At 46.2% G+C, this 12,550-nt stretch overlaps 24 non-coding genes across 24 annotated transcripts; all 24 read right to left on the bottom strand.

Moving 5' to 3' along the window:
* Window positions 1-301: 301 nt before the first annotated feature.
* LOC147932655 (5S ribosomal RNA) lies at window positions 302-420 on the bottom strand. Its single transcript, XR_015575986.1, has one exon. It is a non-coding gene; the product is annotated as a 5S ribosomal RNA (ribosomal RNA).
* A 392-nt stretch (window positions 421-812) lies between these two features.
* LOC147932654 (5S ribosomal RNA) lies at window positions 813-931 on the bottom strand. Its single transcript, XR_015576120.1, has one exon. It is a non-coding gene; the product is annotated as a 5S ribosomal RNA (ribosomal RNA).
* Window positions 932-1,329: 398 nt separating this feature from the next.
* Window positions 1,330-1,448, bottom strand: LOC147932653 (5S ribosomal RNA). The gene has a single exon (XR_015575987.1). It is a non-coding gene; the product is annotated as a 5S ribosomal RNA (ribosomal RNA).
* A 396-nt stretch (window positions 1,449-1,844) lies between these two features.
* On the bottom strand, window positions 1,845-1,963 carry LOC147932652 (5S ribosomal RNA). The gene has a single exon (XR_015575976.1). It is a non-coding gene; the product is annotated as a 5S ribosomal RNA (ribosomal RNA).
* A 394-nt stretch (window positions 1,964-2,357) lies between these two features.
* LOC147932651 (5S ribosomal RNA) lies at window positions 2,358-2,476 on the bottom strand. Its single transcript, XR_015576139.1, has one exon. It is a non-coding gene; the product is annotated as a 5S ribosomal RNA (ribosomal RNA).
* A 393-nt stretch (window positions 2,477-2,869) lies between these two features.
* Window positions 2,870-2,988, bottom strand: LOC147932650 (5S ribosomal RNA). Its single transcript, XR_015576119.1, has one exon. It is a non-coding gene; the product is annotated as a 5S ribosomal RNA (ribosomal RNA).
* Window positions 2,989-3,385: 397 nt separating this feature from the next.
* On the bottom strand, window positions 3,386-3,504 carry LOC147932649 (5S ribosomal RNA). Its single transcript, XR_015575856.1, has one exon. It is a non-coding gene; the product is annotated as a 5S ribosomal RNA (ribosomal RNA).
* Window positions 3,505-3,897: 393 nt separating this feature from the next.
* Window positions 3,898-4,016, bottom strand: LOC147932648 (5S ribosomal RNA). The gene has a single exon (XR_015576118.1). It is a non-coding gene; the product is annotated as a 5S ribosomal RNA (ribosomal RNA).
* Window positions 4,017-4,411: 395 nt separating this feature from the next.
* On the bottom strand, window positions 4,412-4,530 carry LOC147932647 (5S ribosomal RNA). Its single transcript, XR_015575855.1, has one exon. It is a non-coding gene; the product is annotated as a 5S ribosomal RNA (ribosomal RNA).
* A 392-nt stretch (window positions 4,531-4,922) lies between these two features.
* LOC147932646 (5S ribosomal RNA) lies at window positions 4,923-5,041 on the bottom strand. Its single transcript, XR_015576117.1, has one exon. It is a non-coding gene; the product is annotated as a 5S ribosomal RNA (ribosomal RNA).
* A 393-nt stretch (window positions 5,042-5,434) lies between these two features.
* LOC147932645 (5S ribosomal RNA) lies at window positions 5,435-5,553 on the bottom strand. The gene has a single exon (XR_015576116.1). It is a non-coding gene; the product is annotated as a 5S ribosomal RNA (ribosomal RNA).
* A 395-nt stretch (window positions 5,554-5,948) lies between these two features.
* Window positions 5,949-6,067, bottom strand: LOC147932644 (5S ribosomal RNA). Its single transcript, XR_015575854.1, has one exon. It is a non-coding gene; the product is annotated as a 5S ribosomal RNA (ribosomal RNA).
* A 392-nt stretch (window positions 6,068-6,459) lies between these two features.
* LOC147932643 (5S ribosomal RNA) lies at window positions 6,460-6,578 on the bottom strand. Its single transcript, XR_015576115.1, has one exon. It is a non-coding gene; the product is annotated as a 5S ribosomal RNA (ribosomal RNA).
* Window positions 6,579-6,974: 396 nt separating this feature from the next.
* Window positions 6,975-7,093, bottom strand: LOC147932642 (5S ribosomal RNA). Its single transcript, XR_015575975.1, has one exon. It is a non-coding gene; the product is annotated as a 5S ribosomal RNA (ribosomal RNA).
* A 397-nt stretch (window positions 7,094-7,490) lies between these two features.
* Window positions 7,491-7,609, bottom strand: LOC147932641 (5S ribosomal RNA). Its single transcript, XR_015576138.1, has one exon. It is a non-coding gene; the product is annotated as a 5S ribosomal RNA (ribosomal RNA).
* A 391-nt stretch (window positions 7,610-8,000) lies between these two features.
* LOC147932640 (5S ribosomal RNA) lies at window positions 8,001-8,119 on the bottom strand. Its single transcript, XR_015576218.1, has one exon. It is a non-coding gene; the product is annotated as a 5S ribosomal RNA (ribosomal RNA).
* A 393-nt stretch (window positions 8,120-8,512) lies between these two features.
* On the bottom strand, window positions 8,513-8,631 carry LOC147932639 (5S ribosomal RNA). Its single transcript, XR_015576113.1, has one exon. It is a non-coding gene; the product is annotated as a 5S ribosomal RNA (ribosomal RNA).
* Window positions 8,632-9,027: 396 nt separating this feature from the next.
* On the bottom strand, window positions 9,028-9,146 carry LOC147932638 (5S ribosomal RNA). Its single transcript, XR_015575853.1, has one exon. It is a non-coding gene; the product is annotated as a 5S ribosomal RNA (ribosomal RNA).
* Window positions 9,147-9,538: 392 nt separating this feature from the next.
* Window positions 9,539-9,657, bottom strand: LOC147932637 (5S ribosomal RNA). The gene has a single exon (XR_015576112.1). It is a non-coding gene; the product is annotated as a 5S ribosomal RNA (ribosomal RNA).
* A 393-nt stretch (window positions 9,658-10,050) lies between these two features.
* Window positions 10,051-10,169, bottom strand: LOC147932636 (5S ribosomal RNA). Its single transcript, XR_015575852.1, has one exon. It is a non-coding gene; the product is annotated as a 5S ribosomal RNA (ribosomal RNA).
* A 395-nt stretch (window positions 10,170-10,564) lies between these two features.
* Window positions 10,565-10,683, bottom strand: LOC147932635 (5S ribosomal RNA). Its single transcript, XR_015575974.1, has one exon. It is a non-coding gene; the product is annotated as a 5S ribosomal RNA (ribosomal RNA).
* Window positions 10,684-11,075: 392 nt separating this feature from the next.
* LOC147932634 (5S ribosomal RNA) lies at window positions 11,076-11,194 on the bottom strand. Its single transcript, XR_015576111.1, has one exon. It is a non-coding gene; the product is annotated as a 5S ribosomal RNA (ribosomal RNA).
* Window positions 11,195-11,585: 391 nt separating this feature from the next.
* Window positions 11,586-11,704, bottom strand: LOC147932633 (5S ribosomal RNA). The gene has a single exon (XR_015576008.1). It is a non-coding gene; the product is annotated as a 5S ribosomal RNA (ribosomal RNA).
* A 392-nt stretch (window positions 11,705-12,096) lies between these two features.
* On the bottom strand, window positions 12,097-12,215 carry LOC147932632 (5S ribosomal RNA). Its single transcript, XR_015576110.1, has one exon. It is a non-coding gene; the product is annotated as a 5S ribosomal RNA (ribosomal RNA).
* Between the last annotated feature and the right edge of the window lie 335 nt (window positions 12,216-12,550).

The following is a 12,550-nucleotide window of genomic DNA, read 5'->3' as shown; positions in this document are numbered from 1 at the left end:
TTGGACGTGCTTCCAACGTCCAAAAACAAGCAATAACCATGTCCAAACACTGTTTTGGAGCCGTAACTAATTGTGTCGGGATCACAAAAAAACATCTTAACTGCCTTCAAACGTCAAAATCTGCCCTCGAGAATGGTCCAATGGAACAAAGACCCATTGCCTTGCCAGAAGCTCTCTTGGGGATTTTCAAAAAGGTATTATGGGTTGCGTGGTTCCTCACGGTCCGAAAGTTACGACGTTCTCTATGTACTATAGTCTTGCGAAACAACCAAAAAAAAAAAAGGGGGGGGGGGGGGGAGGAGGGATGCAACACGAGGACTTCTCGGGAGGTCACCCATCCTAGTATTACTCTCGCCCGAGCACGCTTAACTGCGGAGTTCTGATGGGATCCGGTGCATTAGTGCTGGTATGATCGCATCCGTTAGTATATCCCATGCAATCGCATATATCCTTTTTTGAAAACTGAATGGATCATTCGATGTGGGTCCCACTTGATATGCGGACCGGTTTAGTCACCTTGGACGTGCTTCCAACGTCCAAAAACAAGCGATAATCATGTCCAAACACTGTTTTGGAGCCGTAACTAATTGTGTCGGGATCACAAAAAAACATCTTAACTGCCTTCAAACGTCAAAATCTGCCCTCGAGAATGGTCCAATGGAACGAAGACCCATTGCCTTGCCAGAAGCTCTCTTGGGGCTTTTCAAAAAGGTATTATGGGTTGCGTGGTTCCTCACGGTCTGAAAGTTATGACGTTCTCTATGTACTATAGTATTGCGAAACAACCAAAAAAAAAAAAAAAAGGGGGGGGAGGAATGCAACACGAGGACTTCCCGGAAAGTCACCCATCCTAGTACTACTCTCGCCCAAGCACGCTTCACTGCGGAGTTCTGATGGGATCCGGTGCATTAGTGCTGGTATGATCGCATCCGTTAGTATATCCCATGCAATCGCATATATCCTTTTTTGAAAACTGAATGGATCATTCGATGTGGGTCCCACTTGATATGCGGACCGGTTTAGTCACCTTGGACGTGCTTCCAACGTCCAAAAACAAGCGATAACCATGTCCAAACACTGTTTTGGAGTCGTAACTAATTGTGTCGGGATCACAAAAAAACATCTTAACTGCCTTCAAACGTCAAAATCTGCCCTCGAGAATGGTCCGATGGTACAAAGACCCATTGCCTTGCCAGAAGCTCCCTTGGGGCTTTTCAAAAAGGTATTATGGGTTGCGTGGTTCCTCACGGTCCGAAAGTTACGACGTTCTCTATGTACTATAGTCTTGCGAAACAACCAAAAAAAAAAAGGGGGGGGGGGGGGGGGGGAGGGATGCAACACGAGGACTTCTCGGGAGGTCACCCATCCTAGTATTACTCTCGCCCAAGCACGCTTAACTGCGGAGTTCTGATGGGATCCGGTGCATTAGTGCTGGTATGATTGCATCCGTTAGTATATCCCATGCAATCGCATATATCCTTTTTTGAAAACTGAATAGATCATTCGATGTGGGTCCCACTTGATATGCGGACCGGTTTAGTCACCTTGGACGTGCTTCCAACGTCCAAAAACAAGCGATAACCATGTCCAAACACTGTTTTGGAGCCGTAACTAATTGTGTCGGGATCACAAAAAAACATCTTAACTGCCTTCAAACGTCAAAATCTGCCCTCGAGAATGGTCCAATGGAACGAAGACCCATTGCCTTGCCAGAAGCTCTCTTGGGGCTTTTCAAAAAGGTATTATGGGTTGCGTGGTTCCTCACGGTCTGAAAGTTACGACGTTCTCTATGTACTATAGTATTGCGAAACAACCAAAAAAAAAAAAAAGGGGGGGGGGGGGGAGGGATGCAACACGAGGACTTCCCGGAAAGTCACCCATCCTAGTACTACTCTCGCCCAAGCACGCTTCACTGCGGAGTTCTGATGGGATCCGGTGCATTAGTGCTGGTATGATCGCATCCGTTAGTATATCCCATGCAATCGCATATATCCTTTTTTGAAAACTGAATGGATCATTCGATGTGGGTCCCACTTGATATGCGGACCGGTTTAGTCACCTTGGACGTGCTTCCAACGTCCAAAAACAAGCAATAACCATGTCCAAACACTGTTTTGGAGCCGTAACTAATTGTGTCGGGATCACAAAAAAACATCTTAACTGCCTTCAAACGTCAAAATCTGCCCTCGAGAATGGTCCAATGGAACGAAGACCCATTGCCTTGCCAGAAGCTCTCTTGGGGCTTTTCAAAAAGGTATTATGGGTTGCGTGGTTCCTCACGGTCCGAAAGTTACGACGTTCTCTATGTACTATAGTCTTGCGAAACAACCAAAAAAAAAAAAGGGGGGGGGGGAGGAGGGATGCAACACGAGGACTTCTCGGGAGGTCACCCATCCTAGTATTACTCTCGCCCAAGCACGCTTCACTGCGGAGTTCTGATGGGATCCGGTGCATTAGTGCTGGTATGATCGCATCCGTTAGTATATCCCATGCAATCGCATATATCCTTTTTTGAAAACTGAATGGATCATTCGATGTGGGTCCCACTTGATATGCGGACCGGTTTAGTCACCTTGGACGTGCTTCCAACGTCCAAAAACAAGCGATAACCATGTCCAAACACTGTTTTGGAGCCGTAACTAATTGTGTCGGGATCACAAAAAAACATCTTAACTGCCTTCAAACGTCAAAATCTGCCCTCGAGAATGGTCCAATGGAACGAAGACCCATTGCCTTGCCAGAAGCTCTCTTGGGGCTTTTCAAAAAGGTATTATGGGTTGCGTGGTTCCTCACGGTCTGAAAGTTACGACGTTCTCTATGTACTATAGTATTGCGAAACAACCAAAAAAAAAAAAAAAAGGGGGGGGGAGGAATGCAACACGAGGACTTCCCGGAAAGTCACCCATCCTAGTACTACTCTCGCCCAAGCACGCTTCACTGCGGAGTTCTGATGGGATCCGGTGCATTAGTGCTGGTATGATCGCATCCGTTAGTATATCCCATGCAATCGCATATATTCTTTTTTGAAAACTGAATGGATCATTCGATGTGGGTCCCACTTGATATGCGGACAGGTTTAGTCACCTTGGACGTGCTTCCAACGTCCAAAAACAAGCAATAACCATGTCCAAACACTGTTTTGGAGCCGTAACTAATTGTGTCGGGATCACAAAAAAACATCTTAACTGCCTTCAAACGTCAAAATCTGCCCTCGAGAATGGTCCAATGGAACAAAGACCCATTGCCTTGCCAGAAGCTCTCTTGGGGATTTTCAAAAAGGTATTATGGGTTGCGTGGTTCCTCACGGTCCGAAAGTTACGACGTTCTCTATGTACTATAGTCTTGCGAAACAACCAAAAAAAAAAAAGGGGGGGGGGGGGGAGGAGGGATGCAACACGAGGACTTCTCGGGAGGTCACCCATCCTAGTATTACTCTCGCCCAAGCACGCTTAACTGCGGAGTTCTGATGGGATCCGGTGCATTAGTGCTGGTATGATCGCATCCGTTAGTATATCCCATGCAATCGCATATATCCTTTTTTGAAAACTGAATGGATCATTCGATGTGGGTCCCACTTGATATGCGGACCGGTTTAGTCACCTTGGACGTGCTTCCAACGTCCAAAAACAAGCGATAACCATGTCCAAACACTGTTTTGGAGCCGTAACTAATTGTGTCGGGATCACAAAAAAACATCTTAACTGCCTTCAAACGTCAAAATCTGCCCTCGAGAATGGTCCAATGGAACGAAGACCCATTGCCTTGCCAGAAGCTCTCTTGGGGCTTTTCAAAAAGGTATTATGGGTTGCGTGGTTCCTCACGGTCTGAAAGTTACGACGTTCTCTATGTACTATAGTATTGCGAAACAACCAAAAAAAAAAAAAAAAGGGGGGGGGAGGAATGCAACACGAGGACTTCCCGGAAAGTCACCCATCCTAGTACTACTCTCGCCCAAGCACGCTTCACTGCGGAGTTCTGATGGGATCCGGTGCATTAGTGCTGGTATGATCGCATCCGTTAGTATATCCCATGCAATCGCATATATCCTTTTTTGAAAACTGAATGGATCATTCGATGTGGGTCCCACTTGATATGCGGACCGGTTTAGTCACCTTGGACGTGCTTCCAACGTCCAAAAACAAGCAATAACCATGTCCAAACACTGTTTTGGAGCCGTAACTAATTGTGTCGGGATCACAAAAAAACATCTTAACTGCCTTCAAACGTCAAAATCTGCCCTCGAGAATGGTCCAATGGAACAAAGACCCATTGCCTTGCCAGAAGCTCTCTTGGGGATTTTCAAAAAGGTATTATGGGTTGCGTGGTTCCTCACGGTCCGAAAGTTACGACGTTCTCTATGTACTATAGTCTTGCGAAACAACCAAAAAAAAAAAAGGGGGGGGGGGGAGGAGGGATGCAACACGAGGACTTCTCGGGAGGTCACCCATCCTAGTATTACTCTCGCCCAAGCACGCTTAACTGCGGAGTTCTGATGGGATCCGGTGCATTAGTGCTGGTATGATCGCATCCGTTAGTATATCCCATGCAATCGCATATATCCTTTTTTGAAAACTGAATGGATCATTCGATGTGGGTCCCACTTGATATGCGGACCGGTTTAGTCACCTTGGACGTGCTTCCAACGTCCAAAAACAAGCGATAACCATGTCCAAACACTGTTTTGGAGCCGTAACTAATTGTGTCGGGATCACAAAAAAACATCTTAACTGCCTTCAAACGTCAAAATCTGCCCTCGAGAATGGTCCAATGGAACGAAGACCCATTGCCTTGCCAGAAGCTCTCTTGGGGCTTTTCAAAAAGGTATTATGGGTTGCGTGGTTCCTCACGGTCTGAAAGTTACGACGTTCTCTATGTACTATAGTATTGCGAAACAACCAAAAAAAAAAAAAAAAGGGGGGGGAGGAATGCAACACGAGGACTTCCCGGAAAGTCACCCATCCTAGTACTACTCTCGCCCAAGCACGCTTCACTGCGGAGTTCTGATGGGATCCGGTGCATTAGTGCTGGTATGATCGCATCCGTTAGTATATCCCATGCAATCGCATATATCCTTTTTTGAAAACTGAATGGATCATTCGATGTGGGTCCCACTTGATATGCGGACCGGTTTAGTCACCTTGGACGTGCTTCCAACGTCCAAAAACAAGCGATAACCATGTCCAAACACTGTTTTGGAGTCGTAACTAATTGTGTCGGGATCACAAAAAAACATCTTAACTGCCTTCAAACGTCAAAATCTGCAATCGAGAATTGTCCAATGGTACAAAGACCCATTGCCTTGCCAGAAGCTCTCTTGGGGCTTTTCAAAAAGGTATTATGGGTTGCGTGGTTCCTCACGGTCTGAAAGTTACGACGTTCTCTATGTACTATAGTATTGCGAAACAACCAAAAAAAAAAAAAAAAGGGGGGGGGAGGAATGCAACACGAGGACTTCCCGGAAAGTCACCCATCCTAGTACTACTCTCGCCCAAGCACGCTTCACTGCGGAGTTCTGATGGGATCCGGTGCATTAGTGCTGGTATGATCGCATCCGTTAGTATATCCCATGCAATCGCATATATTCTTTTTTGAAAACTGAATGGATCATTCGATGTGGGTCCCACTTGATATGCGGACCGGTTTAGTCACCTTGGACGTGCTTCCAACGTCCAAAAACAAGCAATAACCATGTCCAAACACTGTTTTGGAGCCGTAACTAATTGTGTCGGGATCACAAAAAAACATCTTAACTGCCTTCAAACGTCAAAATCTGCCCTCGAGAATGGTCCAATGGAACAAAGACCCATTGCCTTGCCAGAAGCTCTCTTGGGGATTTTCAAAAAGGTATTATGGGTTGCGTGGTTCCTCACGGTCCGAAAGTTACGACGTTCTCTATGTACTATAGTCTTGCGAAACAACCAAAAAAAAAAAAGGGGGGGGGGGGAGGAGGGATGCAACACGAGGACTTCTCGGGAGGTCACCCATCCTAGTATTACTCTCGCCCAAGCACGCTTAACTGCGGAGTTCTGATGGGATCCGGTGCATTAGTGCTGGTATGATCGCATCCGTTAGTATATCCCATGCAATCGCATATATCCTTTTTTGAAAACTGAATGGATCATTCGATGTGGGTCCCACTTGATATGCGGACCGGTTTAGTCACCTTGGACGTGCTTCCAACGTCCAAAAACAAGCGATAATCATGTCCAAACACTGTTTTGGAGCCGTAACTAATTGTGTCGGGATCACAAAAAAACATCTTAACTGCCTTCAAACGTCAAAATCTGCCCTCGAGAATGGTCCAATGGAACGAAGACCCATTGCCTTGCCAGAAGCTCTCTTGGGGCTTTTCAAAAAGGTATTATGGGTTGCGTGGTTCCTCACGGTCTGAAAGTTATGACGTTCTCTATGTACTATAGTATTGCGAAACAACCAAAAAAAAAAAAAAAAGGGGGGGGAGGAATGCAACACGAGGACTTCCCGGAAAGTCACCCATCCTAGTACTACTCTCGCCCAAGCACGCTTCACTGCGGAGTTCTGATGGGATCCGGTGCATTAGTGCTGGTATGATCGCATCCGTTAGTATATCCCATGCAATCGCATATATCCTTTTTTGAAAACTGAATGGATCATTCGATGTGGGTCCCACTTGATATGCGGACCGGTTTAGTCACCTTGGACGTGCTTCCAACGTCCAAAAACAAGCGATAACCATGTCCAAACACTGTTTTGGAGTCGTAACTAATTGTGTCGGGATCACAAAAAAACATCTTAACTGCCTTCAAACGTCAAAATCTGCAATCGAGAATTGTCCAATGGTACAAAGACCCATTGCCTTGCCAGAAGCTCTCTTGGGGCTTTTCAAAAAGGTATTATGGGTTGCGTGGTTCCTCACGGTCTGAAAGTTACGACGTTCTCTATGTACTATAGTATTGCGAAACAACCAAAAAAAAAAAAAAGGGGGGGGGGGGGGAGGGATGCAACACGAGGACTTCCCGGAAAGTCACCCATCCTAGTACTACTCTCGCCCAAGCACGCTTCACTGCGGAGTTCTGATGGGATCCGGTGCATTAGTGCTGGTATGATCGCATCCGTTAGTATATCCCATGCAATCGCATATATCCTTTTTTGAAAACTGAATGGATCATTCGATGTGGGTCCCACTTGATATGCGGACCGGTTTAGTCACCTTGGACGTGCTTCCAACGTCCAAAAACAAGCAATAACCATGTCCAAACACTGTTTTGGAGCCGTAACTAATTGTGTCGGGATCACAAAAAAACATCTTAACTGCCTTCAAACGTCAAAATCTGCCCTCGAGAATGGTCCAATGGAACGAAGACCCATTGCCTTGCCAGAAGCTCTCTTGGGGCTTTTCAAAAAGGTATTATGGGTTGCGTGGTTCCTCACGGTCCGAAAGTTACGACGTTCTCTATGTACTATAGTCTTGCGAAACAACCAAAAAAAAAAAAGGGGGGGGGGGGGGAGGAGGGATGCAACACGAGGACTTCTCGGGAGGTCACCCATCCTAGTATTACTCTCGCCCAAGCACGCTTCACTGCGGAGTTCTGATGGGATCCGGTGCATTAGTGCTGGTATGATCGCATCCGTTAGTATATCCCATGCAATCGCATATATCCTTTTTTGAAAACTGAATGGATCATTCGATGTGGGTCCCACTTGATATGCGGACCGGTTTAGTCACCTTGGACGTGCTTCCAACGTCCAAAAACAAGCGATAACCATGTCCAAACACTGTTTTGGAGCCGTAACTAATTGTGTCGGGATCACAAAAAAACATCTTAACTGCCTTCAAACGTCAAAATCTGCCCTCGAGAATGGTCCAATGGAACGAAGACCCATTGCCTTGCCAGAAGCTCTCTTGGGGCTTTTCAAAAAGGTATTATGGGTTGCGTGGTTCCTCACGGTCTGAAAGTTACGACGTTCTCTATGTACTATAGTATTGCGAAACAACCAAAAAAAAAAAAAAAGGGGGGGGAGGAATGCAACACGAGGACTTCCCGGAAAGTCACCCATCCTAGTACTACTCTCGCCCAAGCACGCTTCACTGCGGAGTTCTGATGGGATCCGGTGCATTAGTGCTGGTATAATCGCATCCGTTAGTATATCCCATGCAATCGCATATATCCTTTTTTGAAAACTGAATGGATCATTCGATGTGGGTCCCACTTGATATGCGGACCGGTTTAGTCACCTTGGACGTGCTTCCAACGTCCAAAAACAAGCGATAACCATGTCCAAACACTGTTTTGGAGTCGTAACTAATTGTGTCGGGATCACAAAAAAACATCTTAACTGCCTTCAAACGTCAAAATCTGCAATCGAGAATTGTCCAATGGTACAAAGACCCATTGCCTTGCCAGAAGCTCTCTTGGGGCTTTTCAAAAAGGTATTATGGGTTGCGTGGTTCCTCACGGTCTGAAAGTTACGACGTTCTCTATGTACTATAGTATTGCGAAACAACCAAAAAAAAAAAAAAAAGGGGGGGGGAGGAATGCAACACGAGGACTTCCCGGAAAGTCACCCATCCTAGTACTACTCTCGCCCAAGCACGCTTCACTGCGGAGTTCTGATGGGATCCGGTGCATTAGTGCTGGTATGATCGCATCCGTTAGTATATCCCATGCAATCGCATATATTCTTTTTTGAAAACTGAATGGATCATTCGATGTGGGTCCCACTTGATATGCGGACCGGTTTAGTCACCTTGGACGTGCTTCCAACGTCCAAAAACAAGCAATAACCATGTCCAAACACTGTTTTGGAGCCGTAACTAATTGTGTCGGGATCACAAAAAAACATCTTAACTGCCTTCAAACGTCAAAATCTGCCCTCGAGAATGGTCCAATGGAACAAAGACCCATTGCCTTGCCAGAAGCTCTCTTGGGGATTTTCAAAAAGGTATTATGGGTTGCGTGGTTCCTCACGGTCCGAAAGTTACGACGTTCTCTATGTACTATAGTCTTGCGAAACAACCAAAAAAAAAAAAGGGGGGGGGGGGGACGAGGGATGCAACACGAGGACTTCTCGGGAGGTCACCCATCCTAGTATTACTCTCGCCCAAGCACGCTTAACTGCGGAGTTCTGATGGGATCCGGTGCATTAGTGCTGGTATGATCGCATCCGTTAGTATATCCCATGCAATCGCATATATCCTTTTTTGAAAACTGAATGGATCATTCGATGTGGGTCCCACTTGATATGCGGACCGGTTTAGTCACCTTGGACGTGCTTCCAACGTCCAAAAACAAGCGATAACCATGTCCAAACACTGTTTTGGAGCCGTAACTAATTGTGTCGGGATCACAAAAAAACATCTTAACTGCCTTCAAACGTCAAAATCTGCCCTCGAGAATGGTCCAATGGAACGAAGACCCATTGCCTTGCCAGAAGCTCTCTTGGGGCTTTTCAAAAAGGTATTATGGGTTGCGTGGTTCCTCACGGTCTGAAAGTTACGACGTTCTCTATGTACTATAGTATTGCGAAACAACCAAAAAAAAAAAAAAAAGGGGGGGGAGGAATGCAACACGAGGACTTCCCGGAAAGTCACCCATCCTAGTACTACTCTCGCCCAAGCACGCTTCACTGCGGAGTTCTGATGGGATCCGGTGCATTAGTGCTGGTATGATCGCATCCGTTAGTATATCCCATGCAATCGCATATATCCTTTTTTGAAAACTGAATGGATCATTCGATGTGGGTCCCACTTGATATGCGGACCGGTTTAGTCACCTTGGACGTGCTTCCAACGTCCAAAAACAAGCGATAACCATGTCCAAACACTGTTTTGGAGTCGTAACTAATTGTGTCGGGATCACAAAAAAACATCTTAACTGCCTTCAAACGTCAAAATCTGCCCTCGAGAATGGTCCGATGGTACAAAGACCCATTGCCTTGCCAGAAGCTCCCTTGGGGCTTTTCAAAAAGGTATTATGGGTTGCGTGGTTCCTCACGGTCCGAAAGTTACGACGTTCTCTATGTACTATAGTCTTGCGAAACAACCAAAAAAAAAAAGGGGGGGGGGGGGGAGGGATGCAACACGAGGACTTCTCGGGAGGTCACCCATCCTAGTATTACTCTCGCCCAAGCACGCTTAACTGCGGAGTTCTGATGGGATCCGGTGCATTAGTGCTGGTATGATCGCATCCGTTAGTATATCCCATGCAATCGCATATATCCTTTTTTGAAAACTGAATAGATCATTCGATGTGGGTCCCACTTGATATGCGGACCGGTTTAGTCACCTTGGACGTGCTTCCAACGTCCAAAAACAAGCGATAACCATGTCCAAACACTGTTTTGGAGCCGTAACTAATTGTGTCGGGATCACAAAAAAACATCTTAACTGCCTTCAAACGTCAAAATCTGCCCTCGAGAATGGTCCAATGGAACGAAGACCCATTGCCTTGCCAGAAGCTCTCTTGGGGCTTTTCAAAAAGGTATTATGGGTTGCGTGGTTCCTCACGGTCTGAAAGTTACGACGTTCTCTATGTACTATAGTATTGCGAAACAACCAAAAAAAAAAAAAAGGGGGGGGGGGGGAGGGATGCAACACGAGGACTTCCCGGAAAGTCACCCATCCTAGTACTACTCTCGCCCAAGCACGCTTCACTGCGGAGTTCTGATGGGATCCGGTGCATTAGTGCTGGTATGATCGCATCCGTTAGTATATCCCATGCAATCGCATATATCCTTTTTCGAAAACTGAATGGATCATTCGATGTGGGTCCCACTTGATATGCGGACCGGTTTAGTCACCTTGGACGTGCTTCCAACGTCCAAAAACAAGCAATAACCATGTCCAAACACTGTTTTGGAGCCGTAACTAATTGTGTCGGGATCACAAAAAAACATCTTAACTGCCTTCAAACGTCAAAATCTGCCCTCGAGAATGGTCCAATGGAACGAAGACCCATTGCCTTGCCAGAAGCTCTCTTGGGGCTTTTCAAAAAGGTATTATGGGTTGCGTGGTTCCTCACGGTCTGAAAGTTACGACGTTCTCTATGTACTATAGTATTGCGAAACAACCAAAAAAAAAAAAAAAAGGGGGGGGAGGAATGCAACACGAGGACTTCCCGGAAAGTCACCCATCCTAGTACTACTCTCGCCCAAGCACGCTTCACTGCGGAGTTCTGATGGGATCCGGTGCATTAGTGCTGGTATGATCGCATCCGTTAGTATATCCCATGCAATCGCATATATCCTTTTTTGAAAACTGAATGGATCATTCGATGTGGGTCCCACTTGATATGCGGACCGGTTTAGTCACCTTGGACGTGCTTCCAACGTCCAAAAACAAGCAATAACCATGTCCAAACACTGTTTTGGAGCCGTAACTAATTGTGTCGGGATCACAAAAAAACATCTTAACTGCCTTCAAACGTCAAAATCTGCCCTCGAGAATGGTCCAATGGTACGAAGACCCATTGCCTTGCCAGAAGCTCCCTTGGGGCTTTTCAAAAAGGTATTATGGGTTGCGTGGTTCCTCACGGTCCGAAAGTTACGACGTTCTCTATGTACTATAGTCTTGCGAAACAACCAAAAAAAAAAGGGGGGGGGGGGGAGGGATGCAACACGAGGACTTCCCGGGAGGTCACCCATCCTAGTATTACTCTCGCCCAGGCACGCTTAACTGCGGAGTTCTGATGGGATCCGGTGCATTAATGCTGGTATGATCGCATCCGTTAGTATATCCCATGCAATCGCATATATCCTTTTTCGAAAACTGAATGGATCATTCGATGTGGGTCCCACTTGATATGCGGACCGGTTTAGTCACCTTGGACGTGCTTCCAACGTCCAAAAACAAGCGATAACCATGTCCAAACACTGTTTTGGAGCCGTAACTAATTGTGTCGGGATCACAAAAAAACATCTTAACTGCCTTCAAACGTCAAAATCTGCCCTCGAGAATGGTCCAATGGAACGAAGACCCATTGCCTTGCCAGAAGCTCTCTTGGGGCTTTTCAAAAAGGTATTATGGGTTGCGTGGTTCCTCACGGTCTGAAAGTTACGACGTTCTCTATGTACTATAGTATTGCGAAACAACCAAAAAAAAAAAAAAAAGGGGGGGGAGGAATGCAACACGAGGACTTCCCGGAAAGTCACCCATCCTAGTACTACTCTCGCCCAAGCACGCTTCACTGCGGAGTTCTGATGGGATCCGGTGCATTAGTGCTGGTATGATCGCATCCGTTAGTATATCCCATGCAATCGCATATATCCTTTTTTGAAAACTGAATGGATCATTCGATGTGGGTCCCACTTGATATGCGGACCGGTTTAGTCACCTTGGACGTGCTTCCAACGTCCAAAAACAAGCAATAACCATGTCCAAACACTGTTTTGGAGCCGTAACTAATTGTGTCGGGATCACAAAAAAACATCTTAACTGCCTTCAAACGTCAAAATCTGCCCTCGAGAATGGTCCAATGGTACGAAGACCCATTGCCTTGCCAGAAGCTCCCTTGGGGCTTTTCAAAAAGGTATTATGGGTTGCGTGGTTCCTCACGGTCCGAAAGTTACGACG

This window comes from Camelina sativa, chromosome 12 (assembly GCF_030686135.1).
Source record: "Camelina sativa cultivar CO46 ecotype springtype chromosome 12, ASM3068613v1".
In the NCBI taxonomy this organism is placed as follows: Eukaryota; Viridiplantae; Streptophyta; class Magnoliopsida; order Brassicales; family Brassicaceae; genus Camelina; species Camelina sativa.
This window is presented reverse-complemented; position numbering and strand designations above follow the sequence as displayed.